The sequence below is a fragment of the Poeciliopsis prolifica genome, unplaced genomic scaffold (genome assembly GCF_027474105.1).
Source record: "Poeciliopsis prolifica strain line A6 unplaced genomic scaffold, Auburn_PproV2 SCAFFOLD020, whole genome shotgun sequence".
Classification (NCBI taxonomy): Eukaryota; Metazoa; Chordata; class Actinopteri; order Cyprinodontiformes; family Poeciliidae; genus Poeciliopsis; species Poeciliopsis prolifica.
In genome coordinates, this window is record NW_026562395.1 from 2,170,048 (window position 1) to 2,183,342 (window position 13,295).

Consider the following 13,295-nt stretch of genomic DNA (forward strand, 5'->3'; position numbering starts at 1 on the left):
GGGCTTCCCATGTTGGGCCCATGATACTAGAACCACATGGGCCCCACATACTGTTGCCCAGTACTATCCCATTCCCAGATAGCCCACTTAAAAAAGGACTGGGGCCCACATATCCACACCCAGGTCTAACCCATATATGGTCAGCCCATGCTGATGTCATGTGGGTTCAATGTGGTCAGCCCACATGGGCTTCCCATGTTGGGCCCATGATACTAGAACCACATGGGCCCCACATACTGTTGCCCAGTACTATCCCATTCCCAGATAGCCCACTTAAAAAAGGACTGGGGCCTCCATATCCACACCCAGGTCTAACCCATATATGGTCAGCCCATGCTGATGTCATGTGGGTTCAATGTGGTCAGCCCACATGGGCTTCCCATGTTGGGCCCATGATACTGAAACCACATGGGCCCCATATACTGTTGCCCAGTACTATCCCATTCCCAGATAGCCCACTTAAAAAAGGACTGGGGCCCACATATCCACACACAGGTCTAACCCATATATGGTCAGCCCATGCTGATGTCATGTGGGTTCAATGTGGTCAGCCCACATGGGCTTCCCATGTTGGGCCCATGATACTAGAACCACATGGGCCCCACATACTGTTGCCCAGTACTATCCCATTCCCAGATAGCCCACTTAAAAAAGGACTGGGGCCCACATATCCACACCCAGGTCTAACCCATATATGGTCAGCCCATGTGATGTCATGTGGGTTCAATGTGGTCAGCCCACATGGGCTTCCCATGTTGGGCCCATGATACTAGAACCACATGGGCCCCACATACTGTTGCCCAGTACTATCCCATTCCCAGATAGCCCACTTAAAAAAGGACTGGGGCCCACATATCCACACCCAGGTCTAACCCATATATGGTCAGCCCATGCTGATGTCATGTGGGTTCAATGTGGTCAGCCCACATGGGCTTCCCATGTTGGGCCCATGATACTGAAACCACATGGGCCCCATATACTGTTGCCCAGTACTATCCCATTCCCAGATAGCCCACTTAAAAAAGGACTGGGGCCCACATATCCACACCCAGGTCTAACCCATATATGGTCAGCCCATGCTGATGTCATGTGGGTTCAATGTGGTCACCCACATGGGCTTCCCATGTTGGGCCCATGATACTAGAACCACATGGGCCCACATACTGTTGCCCAGTACTATCCCATTCCCAGATAGCCCACTTAAAAAAGGACTGGGGCCCACATATCCACACCCAGGTCTAACCCATATATGGTCAGCCCATGCTGATGTCATGTGGGTTCAATGTGGTCAGCCCACATGGGCTTCCCATGTTGGGCCCATGATACTGAAACCACATGGGCCCCATATACTGTTGCCCAGTACTATCCCATTCCCAGATAGCCCACTTAAAAAAGGACTGGGGCCTACATATCCACACCCAGGTCTAACCCATATATGGTCAGCCCATGCTGATGTCATGTGGGTTCAATGTGGTCAGCCCACATGGGCTTCCCATGTTGGGCCCATGATACTAGAACCACATGGGCCCCACATACTGTTGCCCAGTACTATCCCATTCCCAGATAGCCCACTTAAAAAAGGACTGGGGCCCACATATCCACACCCAGGTCTAACCATATATGGTCAGCCCATGCTGATGTCATGTGGGTTCAATGTGGTCAGCCCACATGGGCTTCCCATGTTGGGCCCATGATACTAGAACCACATGGGCCCCACATACTGTTGCCCAGTACTATCCCATTCCCAGATAGCCCACTTAAAAAAGGACTGGGGCCTCATATCCACACCCAGGTCTAACCCATATATGGTCAGCCCATGCTGATGTCATGTGGGTTCAATGTGGTCAGCCCACATGGGCTTCCCATGTTGGGCCCATGATACTGAACCACATGGGCCCCATATACTGTTGCCCAGTACTATCCCATTCCCAGATAGCCCACTTAAAAAAGGACTGGGGCCCACATATCCACACCCAGGTCTAACCCATATATGGTCAGCCCATGCTGATGTCATGTGGGTTCAATGTGGTCAGCCCACATGGGCTTCCCATGTTGGGCCCATGATACTAGAACCACATGGGCCCCACATACTGTTGCCCAGTACTATCCCATTCCCAGATAGCCCACTTAAAAAAGGACTGGGGCCCACATATCCACACCCAGGTCTAACCCATATATGGTCAGCCCATGCTGATGTCATGTGGGTTCAATGTGGTCAGCCCACATGGGCTTCCCATGTTGGGCCCATGATACTAGAACCACATGGGCCCCACATACTGTTGCCCAGTACTATCCCATTCCCAGATAGCCCACTTAAAAAAGGACTGGGGCCCACATATCCACACCCAGGTCTAACCCATATATGGTCAGCCCATGCTGATGTCATGTGGGTTCAATGTGGTCAGCCCACATGGGCTTCCCATGTTGGGCCCATGATACTGAAACCACATGGGCCCCATATACTGTTGCCCAGTACTATCCCATTCCCAGATAGCCCACTTAAAAAAGGACTGGGGCCCACATATCCACACCCAGGTCTAACCCATATATGGTCAGCCCATGCTGATGTCATGTGGGTTCAATGTGGTCAGCCCACATGGGCTTCCATGTTGGGCCCATGATACTAGAACCACATGGGCCCCACATACTGTTGCCCAGTACTATCCCATTCCCAGATAGCCCACTTAAAAAAGGACTGGGGCCCACATATCCACACCCAGGTCTAACCCATATATGGTCAGCCCATGTGATGTCATGTGGGTTCAATGTGGTCAGCCCACATGGGCTTCCCATGTTGGGCCCATGAAACTAGAACCACATGGGCCCCACATACTGTTGCCCAGTACTATCCCATTCCCAGATAGCCCACTTAAAAAAGGACTGGGGCCCACATATCCACACCCAGGTCTAACCCATATATGGTCAGTCCATGCTGATGTCATGTGGGTTCAATGTGGTCAGCCCACATGGGCTTCCCATGTTGGGCCCATGATACTAGAACCACATGGGCCCCACATACTGTTGCCCAGTACTATCCCATTCCCAGATAGCCCACTTAAAAAAGGACTGGGGCCCACATATCCACACCCATGTCTAACCCATATATGGTCAGCCCATGCTGATGTCATGTGGGTTAAATGTGGTCTGCCCACATGGGCTTCCCATGTTGGGCCATGATACTGAAACCACATGGGCCCCATATAGTGTTGCCCGTTTCTATCCCATTCCCAGATAGCCCACTTAAAAAAGGACTGGGGCCTACATATCCACACCCAGTCTAACCCATATATGGTCAGCCCATGCTGATGTCATGTGGGTTCAATGTGGTCAGCCCACATGGGCTTCCCATGTTGGGCCCATGATACTGAAACCACATGGGCCCCATATAGTGTTGCCCAGTACTATCCCATTCCCAGATAGCCCACCTAGTTGCTGAATAGGGCCCATGCATTTAGCCCATATGGCCAGCCCATATGGGTCTCATTTTAGGTTAACCATATGTGTCCCATGCAGTTCGCCCAGATAAAACCCATGCCCACTCATTACCCATGTAGCCCACATCAAACACAAGTGGGGCCCACTCATGCGTGCTGGCTGGGATGTAGATGTTTATGAAAATATTGAAGATACCCAGCCAGCACGCATGAGTGGGCCCCACTTGTGTTTGATGTGGGCTACATGGGTAATGAGTGGGCATGGGTTTTATCTGGGCGAACTGCATGGGACACATATGGTTAACCTAAATGAGACCATATGGGCTGGCCCATATGGGCTAATGCATGGGCCCTATTCAGCAACTAGGTGGCTATCTGGGAATGGGATAGTACTGGGCAACACTATATGGGGCCCATGTGGTTTCAGTATCATGGGCCCAACATGGGAAGCCCATGTGGGCTGACCACATTGAACCACATGACATCAGCATGGGCTGACCATATATGGGTTAGACCTGGGTGTGGATATGTGGGCCCCAGTCCTTTTTTAAGTGGGCTATCTGGAATGGGATAGTACTGGGCAAACAGTATGTGGGGGCCCATGTGGTTCTAGTTTCATGGGCCCAACATGGGAAGCCCATGTGGGCTGACACACATTGAACCCACATGACATCAGCATGGGCTGACCATATATGGGTTAGACCTGGGTGTGGATATGTGGGCCCCAGTCCTTTTTTAAGTGGGCTATCTGGGAATGGGATAGTACTGGCAACAGTATATGGGCCCATGTGGTTTCAGTATCATGGGCCCAACATGGGAAGCCATGTGGGCTGACCACATTGAACCCACATGACATCAGCATGGGCTGACCATATATGGGTTAGACCTGGGTGTGGATATGTAGGCCCCAGTCCTTTTTTAAGTGGCTATCTGGGAATGGGATAGTACTGGGCAACAGTATGTGGGCCCATGTGGTTCTAGTATCATGGGCCCAACATGGGAAGCCCATGTGGGCTGACCACATTGAACCCACATACATCAGCATGGGCTGACCATATATGGGTTTAGACCTGGGTGTGGATATGTGGGCCCAGTCCTTTTTTAAGTGGGCTATCTGGGAATGGGATAGTACTGGGCAACAGTATGTGGGGCCCATGTGGTTCTAGTTTCATGGGCCAACAGGGAAGCCCATGTGGGCTGACCACATTGAACCCACATGACATCAGCATGGGCTGACCATATATGGGTTAGACCTGGGTGTGGATATGTGGGCCCCAGTCCTTTTTTAAGTGGGCTCTGGGAATGGGATAGTACTGGGCACAGTATGTGGGGCCCATGTGGTTTCAGTATCATGGCCCAACATGGGAAGCCCATGTGGGCTGACCACATTGAACCCACATGACATCAGCATGGGCTGACCATATATGGGTTAGACCTGGGTGTGGATATGTGGGCCCCAGTCCTTTTTTAAGTGGGCTATATGGGAATGGGATAGTACTGGGCAACAGTATGTGGGGCCCATGTTGTTTCAGTATCATGGGCCAACATGGGAAGCCCATGTGGGCAGACCACATTGAACCCACATGACATCAGCATGGGCTGACCATATATGGGTTAGACCTGGGTGTGGATATGTAGGCCCAGTCCTTTTTTAAGTGGGCTATATGGGAATGGGATAGTACTGGGCAACAGTATGTGGGGCCCATGTGGTTCTAGTATCATGGGCCCAACATGGGAAGCCCATGTGGGCTGACCACATTGAACCCACATGACATCAGCATGGGCTGACCATATATGGGTTAGACCTGGGTGTGGATATGTAGGCCCCAGTCCTTTTTTAAGTGGGCTATCTGGGAATGGGATAGTACTGGGCAAAACAGTATATGGGGGCCCATGTGGTTTCAGTATCATGGGCCCAAATGGGAAGCCCATGTGGGCAGACCACATTGACCCACATGACATCAGCATGGGTGACCATATATGGGTTAGACCTGGGTGTGGATATGTGGGCCCCAGTCCTTTTTTAAGTGGCTATCTGGGAATGGGATAGTACTGGGCAACAGTATGTGGGGCCCATGTGGTTCTAGTATCATGGGCCCAACATGGAAAGCCCATGTGGGCTGACCACATTGAACCCACATGACATCAGCATGGGCTGACCTATATGGGTTAGACCTGGGTGTGGATATGTAGGCCCCAGTCCTTTTTTAAGTGGGCTATCTGGGAATGGGATAGTACTGGGCAACAGTATGTGGGGCCATGTGGGTTTCAGTATCATGGGCCCAACATGGGAAGCCCATGTGGGCAGACCACATTGAACCCACATGACATCAGCATGGGTGAACCATATATGGGTTAGACCTGGGCTGTGGATATGTAGGCCCCAGTCCTTTTTTAAGTGGGCTAACTGGGAATGGGATAGAACTGGGCAACAGTATATGGGGCCCTGTGGTTTCAGTATCATGGGCCCAACATGGGAAGCCCATGTGGGCAGACCACATTGAACCCACATGACATCAGCATGGGCTGACCATATATGGGTTTAGACCTGGGTGTGGATTATGTGGGCCCCAGTCCTTTTTTAAGTGGGCTATCTGGGAATGGGATAGTACTGGGCAACAGTATGTGGGGCCCATGTGGTTCTAGTATCATGGGCCCAACATGGGAAGCCCATGTGGGCTGACCACATTGAACCCACATGACATCAGCATGGGCTGACCATATATGGGTTAGACCTGGGTGTGGATATGTGGGCCCCAGTCCTTTTTTTAAGTGGGCTATATGGGAATGGGATAGTACTGGGCAACAGTATGTGGGGCCCATGGGTTCTAGTATCATGGGCCCAACATGGGAAGCCCATGTGGCTGACCACATTGAACCCACATGACATCAGCATGGGCTGACCATATATGGGTTAGACCTGGGTGTGGATATGTAGGCCCCAGTCCTTTTTAAGTGGGCTATCTGGGAATGGGATAGTACTGGGCAACAGTATGTGGGCCCATGTGGTTCTAGTATCATGGGCCCAACATGGGAAGCCCATGTGGGCAGACCACATTGAACCCACATGACATCAGCATGGGCTGACCATATATGGGTTAGACCTGGGTGTGGATATGTAGGCCCCAGTCCTTTTTTAAGTGGGCTATCTGGGAATGGGATAGTACTGGGCAACAGTATATGGGGCCCATGTGGTTCTAGTATCATGGGCCCAACATGGGAAGCCCATGTGGGCTGACCACATTGAACCCACATGACATCAGCATGGGCTGACCATATATGGGTTAGACCTGGGTGTGGATATGTGGGCCCCAGTCCTTTTTTAAGTGGGCTATATGGGAATGGGATAGTACTGGGCAACAGTATGTGGGGCCCATGTGGTTCTAGTATCATGGGCCCAACATGGGAAGCCCATGTGGGCAGACCACATTGAACCCACATGACATCAGCATGGGCTGACCATATATGGGTTAGACCTGGGTGTGGATATGTAGGCCCAGTCCTTTTTTAAGTGGGCTATCTGGGAATGGGATAGTACTGGGCAACAGTATATGGGGCCCATGTGGTTTCAGTATCATGGGCCCAACATGGGGAGACCATGTGGGCTGACCACACTGAACCCACATGACATGAGCATGGGCTCATGTCATGGGCCCAACATGGGGAGACCATGTGGGCTGACCACACTGAACCCACTGTGGGTTCAGTGTGGTCAGTACATATCCACGCCCTGGTTGGACCTGGGTGTGGATATGTAGACCCCAGTCCTTTTTTAAGTGGGCTAAATGAGACAAAATTGTAGAACAATGTACAGGGGTTGGACAATGAAACTGAAACACCTCTCATTTTAGTGTGGGAGGTTTCATGCCTGAATTGGACTAGCCTGGTGGCCAATCTTCATGAATTGCACATTGCAACAGTAAGAGCAGAGTGTGAAGGTCCAATTAGCAGGGTAAGAGCACAGTTTTGCTCAAAATATTGCAATGCACATAACATTATTTGGGACATACTGGAGTTCAAAAGAGGGCAAATTGTTCACCAAGACAGCAAGTCTTTGTGATTATCAAGAGCCACAGTATCCAGGGTAATGTCAGCATACCACCAAGAATGACGAACCACATCTAACAGGATTAACTGTGGATGCAAGACGAAGCTGTCTCAAAGAGATGTTTGGGTGCTAACCCGGATTGTATCCCAAAAACATAAAACCACGGTGCCCAAATCACGGTAGAATTAAATGTGCACCTCAACTCTCCTGTTTCCACCAAAACTGTCCGTCGGGAGCTCCACACATTGGTCAATATACACAGCCGGGCTGCTATAGCCAAACTTTTGGTCACTCGTATCAATGCCAAACGTCGGTTTCAATGGTGCAAGGAGCGAAAATCTTGTGCTGTGGACAATGTGAAACATGTATTGTTCTCTGATGAGTCTACCTTTACTGTTTTCCCCACATCCGGGAGAGTTACGGTGTGGAGAAGCCCCAAAGATGCATTCCAGCCAGAGTGTTGTATGCCAGAGTGAAGCATGGGGGTGGATCATTGATGGTGTGGGCTGCCATATCATGGCATTCCCTTGGCCCATACTTGTCCAAGACGAATTGATGCTGTATTGGCCTCAAAAGGAGGCCCTACACCACGCTAATAAGTTATTGTGGTCTAAAACCAGGTGTTTCAGTTTCATTGTCCAACCCCTGTAGTTAACCTGTCACTTTCAAAATTTTGACTGTATGTCAAAGCAAAAGCTGCAAGAGCAAGATTCTCAAAACTTGGAAAGAATTACCCGAGATGTCAGCTTTATAGTCTTTGCCAAGGCAATTGTTACTCAGCTGGCCTCTAATGGAGTTGATGTAAGGTAAATTGTAGAATTTAATTTTTTCCTTGTAGGAAACCTCGACGATAGTAAAGGTTGGTGACCTTGACCATTGTCGAGGTCTCCAGGACGAAGGTGACCTCGTCTTGGAGATCACCCAAGGATATATTTTGCTGATAGAACAGAACATCCATGTCTTCCTAATGTTTGAACCTAAAACATGTTCACTGTGTGATATCTATGCCTGGCATTTACAAACACTAGGCTTCCAGAGGACCAGGATATTAAAACATTTAAAATAATTCTACAATGCTTTATTTTTTTAAACCAGTTCAGTATTGCTCTAGCCACACTTTGAACCCTTAACATTTTTTCATGTTATTATTTTATGCTAGAACAGTCCAGTCCAGTCTCCAAGCCAGTACGCATGAGTGGGCCCCCCTTGGGTTTGTAGTAGGCCATATGGGTAATGAGTGGTCATGGGTTTTATCTGGGCAAACCTCATGGGACACATATGGTTAACTAAAATGGGACCCCTATGGGCTGGCCCATTTGGGCTAAATGTATGGGCCCTATTCAGCAACAATGTGGGCTAACTGGAAATGGGACAGAAATGGGCAACACTATTTGGGGCCCATGTGGTTTCAGTATCATGGGCCCCACATGAGAAGCCCAATGTGGGCTGTCCACATTAAACTAACATGACATGAGCATGGGCTAACCATACATGGGTTGGACCTGGGCAGGAAAATGTAGCCCCTAGTACTTTTTTTCATGGTCTAAATGGGACAAAATTGTAGAACATTTTAATCGACAATGTGGTTACCCTGTCACTTTCAAACTTTTCACTGTATGTCAAAGCAAAAGCCAGTTCAGTATTGCTCTTGCTACACTTTGAACCCCTAACTTTTTTTTCATTTTATTATTGCAGTCTGAATGTCTTAAAACATTTTTTTGAAATAATCTGTTTGAAATATATACGTAAACTCATATTCTGGTGCTTACTCAAAATTAAGCAAGAGTGGTCATGGTTGAGCTTTAGTCCTTGTTTTATTTTTAATAATAATAACTTTTTATTTTATTTTTATTATTATTTTTTATCAATTGGATGTTTAGACATCCATAGAGTTTACTGCAGCCTGTTCGCAGCAAGATTTAAATTTTTATTTGGACAAATAGTTCAGATCAGACCATTGTGAAAAATATCACAAAATGTTTAGAAAATAAACAAAACTCATTAGCAAGTGAGAGACAAGAGTAAAATTTTGAGCATCTGTTTTTTCATATATTTGCAAACATTTTCCAAGTCATCAGTATAAATAAAAAATAAAAAAACGTAACATTTCTGTTGATTTATTTGGTTCCAATTACCTTTTTGTTCATTGTTTGCTCTGAGGCACCGTTGCCAATAAAGGTTGGTGAATTGAAGTACCGGTAGGCACTTTACACATCCACTGAAGAAAATAGTTCCAAAACATATTTGAATAAGGAGGACAACGAAATGTATTTATTTACATTGAGAACTTTTGCTACATCGGTTTTACATTTGTTAAACCGATGTAGCACTCTCAAAAATTAATCTTGTGTTTCTTGGAAAACGTAAAATGACCTGCGGATGGATATGCGGTTTCAAAATCAAGCCTGTTCTCTTCATCAGTCCGTTGGCGCGGAGTCTGCCTGTTGGCTGATCTACGAAAGAATCTGTAAGTACATTTCTTCTGTTTTACCTAGTACCAAATTTTAGGGAGAGATTTTAAATCGCTTGTTAAAAAAATTGTTGCTCGTAACAAATCGGACGACAGTATCCCAAAAGAGACTTAATTGTTATTGTTATTTTTGCTTTTCTTTAGGGTGATACTTTTTCTGATATTGCTAACACACACAGCTACACACAATAAGCAGATTTTAGTGCAGACCGATTTCAAACGCAGCGTGGGCCAAACCATTTTCAAATACCGCCGCCATTCTATTTGTTGAGCTGCCATTGGTTCATTTGAGCGCCAACGAGGCAGAATGAAATCGGTTCACTGAAGAATCTATGTTGCTAGCAGAGGTTGTTACAAAGTGTCTGGACACAATAAAACCATTTGTATGATTTAAAAAGAGTAACTATTGTGCTTTCATTCTATGTACTTGGGCTTTTAATAATCTTTCTCACAGTCACATCAGCATGCATGGGTGGGTCTCATGTATGGATTCAGGCTGGTTTGGCTGGGACCCATGCAAGATTATTATTGTCGTTTTTTTCAATAAAACTGTATTGAATCGTTTAGCTTTGGGTATATAGGTAATGATAAGAGGGCATGGGTTTTATCTGGGCCAACTGCGTGAGGCTCAAAAGGTTAACCGAAATGGGACTCATATTGTTGGCTCAATTGGGTTAAATGTATGGGCCCAATTCAGCATTAACGTGGGCTAACTGGGCATGGGACAGAAATGGGAACACTATATGGGCCCATGTGGTTTCAGTATATTGGGCCTAAAAGGTTTTTTGTAAATAGGATGAAGGCATTGTAGTTCATATTTTTAAATTCTTTTTTTAATTGTTGTGTGACACTTTAAAGCGTTTTGTTATGTCAGAGTTTATTTCAATCTGCCGCTATTGTGTTGGTCTAGAGTAGTCATCAGTGTCAGGGTTCCTGTGTGTGTATGTGAGTGTCGCATCTTATTTCAGCGAGGATCTTTGTGAGGAGCCCGTGGAGCTTGGCACAGGTGGAGGAGCAGCAGAATCTTCAGTCTACGCTAGATTGACTGAAGATTCTACTGGTGTATGCTAGATGGTTGCATACACCGGTAGTCACTCTGGCCTCTCCTGTTGTGAACAGTTTTCTGAGAAACGTTTCTGTGTCTACTAGAAGTCACCTGGTCTCTGTGTTTGTTCGATCCTAGGGGTTTTGTCGCCTCATTCGAGAACTCACCAGTGAATACCTGCCTGCTCGCTCCGCCGATTCCACTGCCTCCACTCCACCCTTCGAGCTTCCAGCTCTCTTCCATTCCCACCTCGCATTTACCTTCGGAACCGCTGCACACCCTCTCTCAGGAACCTGGCATCTCACACCCACGCCTCGAAAGACCCGCACCGAAGTAAGCCTGTTCCTGTTTCCCCTCCGATCACTCATTCTAAGCCCGTCATGACTAAGTTCTCGTTTCAGGCCAACCTGGTCGAGTGGTCCTCACCCTTCCGCTGATGTCCGGGAAATAGATTTATTTGTCCTGTTGTAAATAAATCACTCACTCATCCCTATCCAACGTGTGGTTACTGCATGTGGGTCCGTAAATTGAAACCCATCATGTCAATCAGTGGCCAAGCCTGAAACAAATATTGAAAGATGAAGAAATCTTTTTGATATTTTTGCAATATTTAGCTAGCAGTTATGTGAAATGTACTTATATTTAATTGTAGCTCTAATTTTTTATATGTACAATGTTTTAGGCTTTATTAGTTACATTTATAGTGATTTTCTAAACTTCTCTTAAGAGTAATACTACTGTCTTAGTCCTGTCACGTTAACAAAGAAATTAGGATAATTGCAAAACTGTTCAGTGTTTACAATATAAGGCTTCAGTAGTTAATCCATACAAAGGCTTTTGCCTTAATTTTTTAATTTTTTTGAAAAGTCTAAATGTTATATTGCACTAATAAAAGATATATTTTTGCAGGCTTCAAGAGGATCAGCGTGTGCAGATCACTTTATAATGATTTGAAAAAGGTAGATTAATATGTTAGTAAAATTAAGCACATAAGAGTGATAATGACAAACTGATGAACAAAAACAAAATGTTGTCCTGTTATTGTCATTGTACTTAAGGTTGCCATGGCTACAGAAATTGGAGGAGCATCCTTAGATGACACAATACAACCAGCTGTGCGATTCCTCATGTCCCATGAACTGGAAGTCCAGTTCAACCTTTTTGGCCAACATTGGAAACAAGCTCTTGGACCTGCGTCTCTTTGATGTTTTGTATGGTAAATATCAGTTTTATTGTCAGAGTAACTTTTTTTTTTTCACTTTTCTTTCTTAAACATATGTTAAATTTTTTTGTTTTTATGCTTTTGTTTGTTATTTTTAGTAATGTTTTTAGGTTAAAAATTGAGTCTTCAATTTTTGGTTTTATTTGAACAGTATTCTTTCACTGTTGTTAAGAACTTAAAAATTTGAAGGTAATATTGTTTGCATTTCAAACAATATTAAAATAACCACAAAACCACAATAGAACCTTTCCTATGCTAGTAGTTGATTTATATAGATGGATATATTTTAAATTTACAGTAAGAATATAGTTTCTGTACATAATAATGATGACTCAAGAGTCCTTTTGATTATGGCATATCTCTGCAAGCATTTTTGCCCCATGAAGGGGGAGATGCAAATCTCATGAATGTTACATTGTGCTAAAATGAAACACTAATACAATTTCTACCTTTGCTTGTTATTTCAGGGGACTTAAAAGAAATTATCCATCTACAGAATCACACAAGCATACAGCAAAGACTCTCGAAGTGGTTTACTGGAGCCCGAGACTGAAGTGGAAATAGACTAGAGAGACTGCCAGTTCAAACTCAGGTTGGGGAGGTCTTTCAAGATGGACAGTTTTCAGTAAAGTATGAGAGATTTCAAATTTAAGCATGCATATGGCATGTAGGTTATTTTTAAAAATGTTTAACAAAAATGTATTGTGAAAGATCTATATAGGTGTGTATATTCACATTGTGTGTATCAATGTGAATATACGTGTATAAAGTTATATAGATAGTATTTAGATGTATACATTTATAGACCTGTAGGAAAATATGTAGGTGTCTTTATTTGTGTGCATCTATAGATATATTTATAGATCTGTTTATAAGTTTGTTATAGTAAACTAGCTTCTGTTATTTTCAAAGATGTCGTGAATAATTGCAGATTTCTTTTTGTGGCACCATTCCCTGAGTATTAATGAAGTTCTAATAATTGCTGTAGTGAGGTAAAAAAATACTCCTGACAATATTTTAAATTACTAAATAAAAGCCTTGAGCAATAAATTTTTCATCTCTTTTTTTATTTTTTA

At 45.3% G+C, this 13,295-nt stretch overlaps 1 long non-coding RNA gene across 1 annotated transcript; it reads left to right on the plus strand.

Moving 5' to 3' along the window:
- The first annotated feature begins 10,714 nt into the window (after positions 1-10,714).
- On the plus strand, positions 10,715-12,819 carry LOC129369097 (uncharacterized). Its single transcript, XR_008606919.1, has 4 exons — positions 10,715-11,330; positions 11,907-11,956; positions 12,056-12,213; positions 12,687-12,819. It is a non-coding gene; the product is annotated as an uncharacterized LOC129369097 (long non-coding RNA).
- The last annotated feature ends 476 nt before the right edge of the window (positions 12,820-13,295 follow it).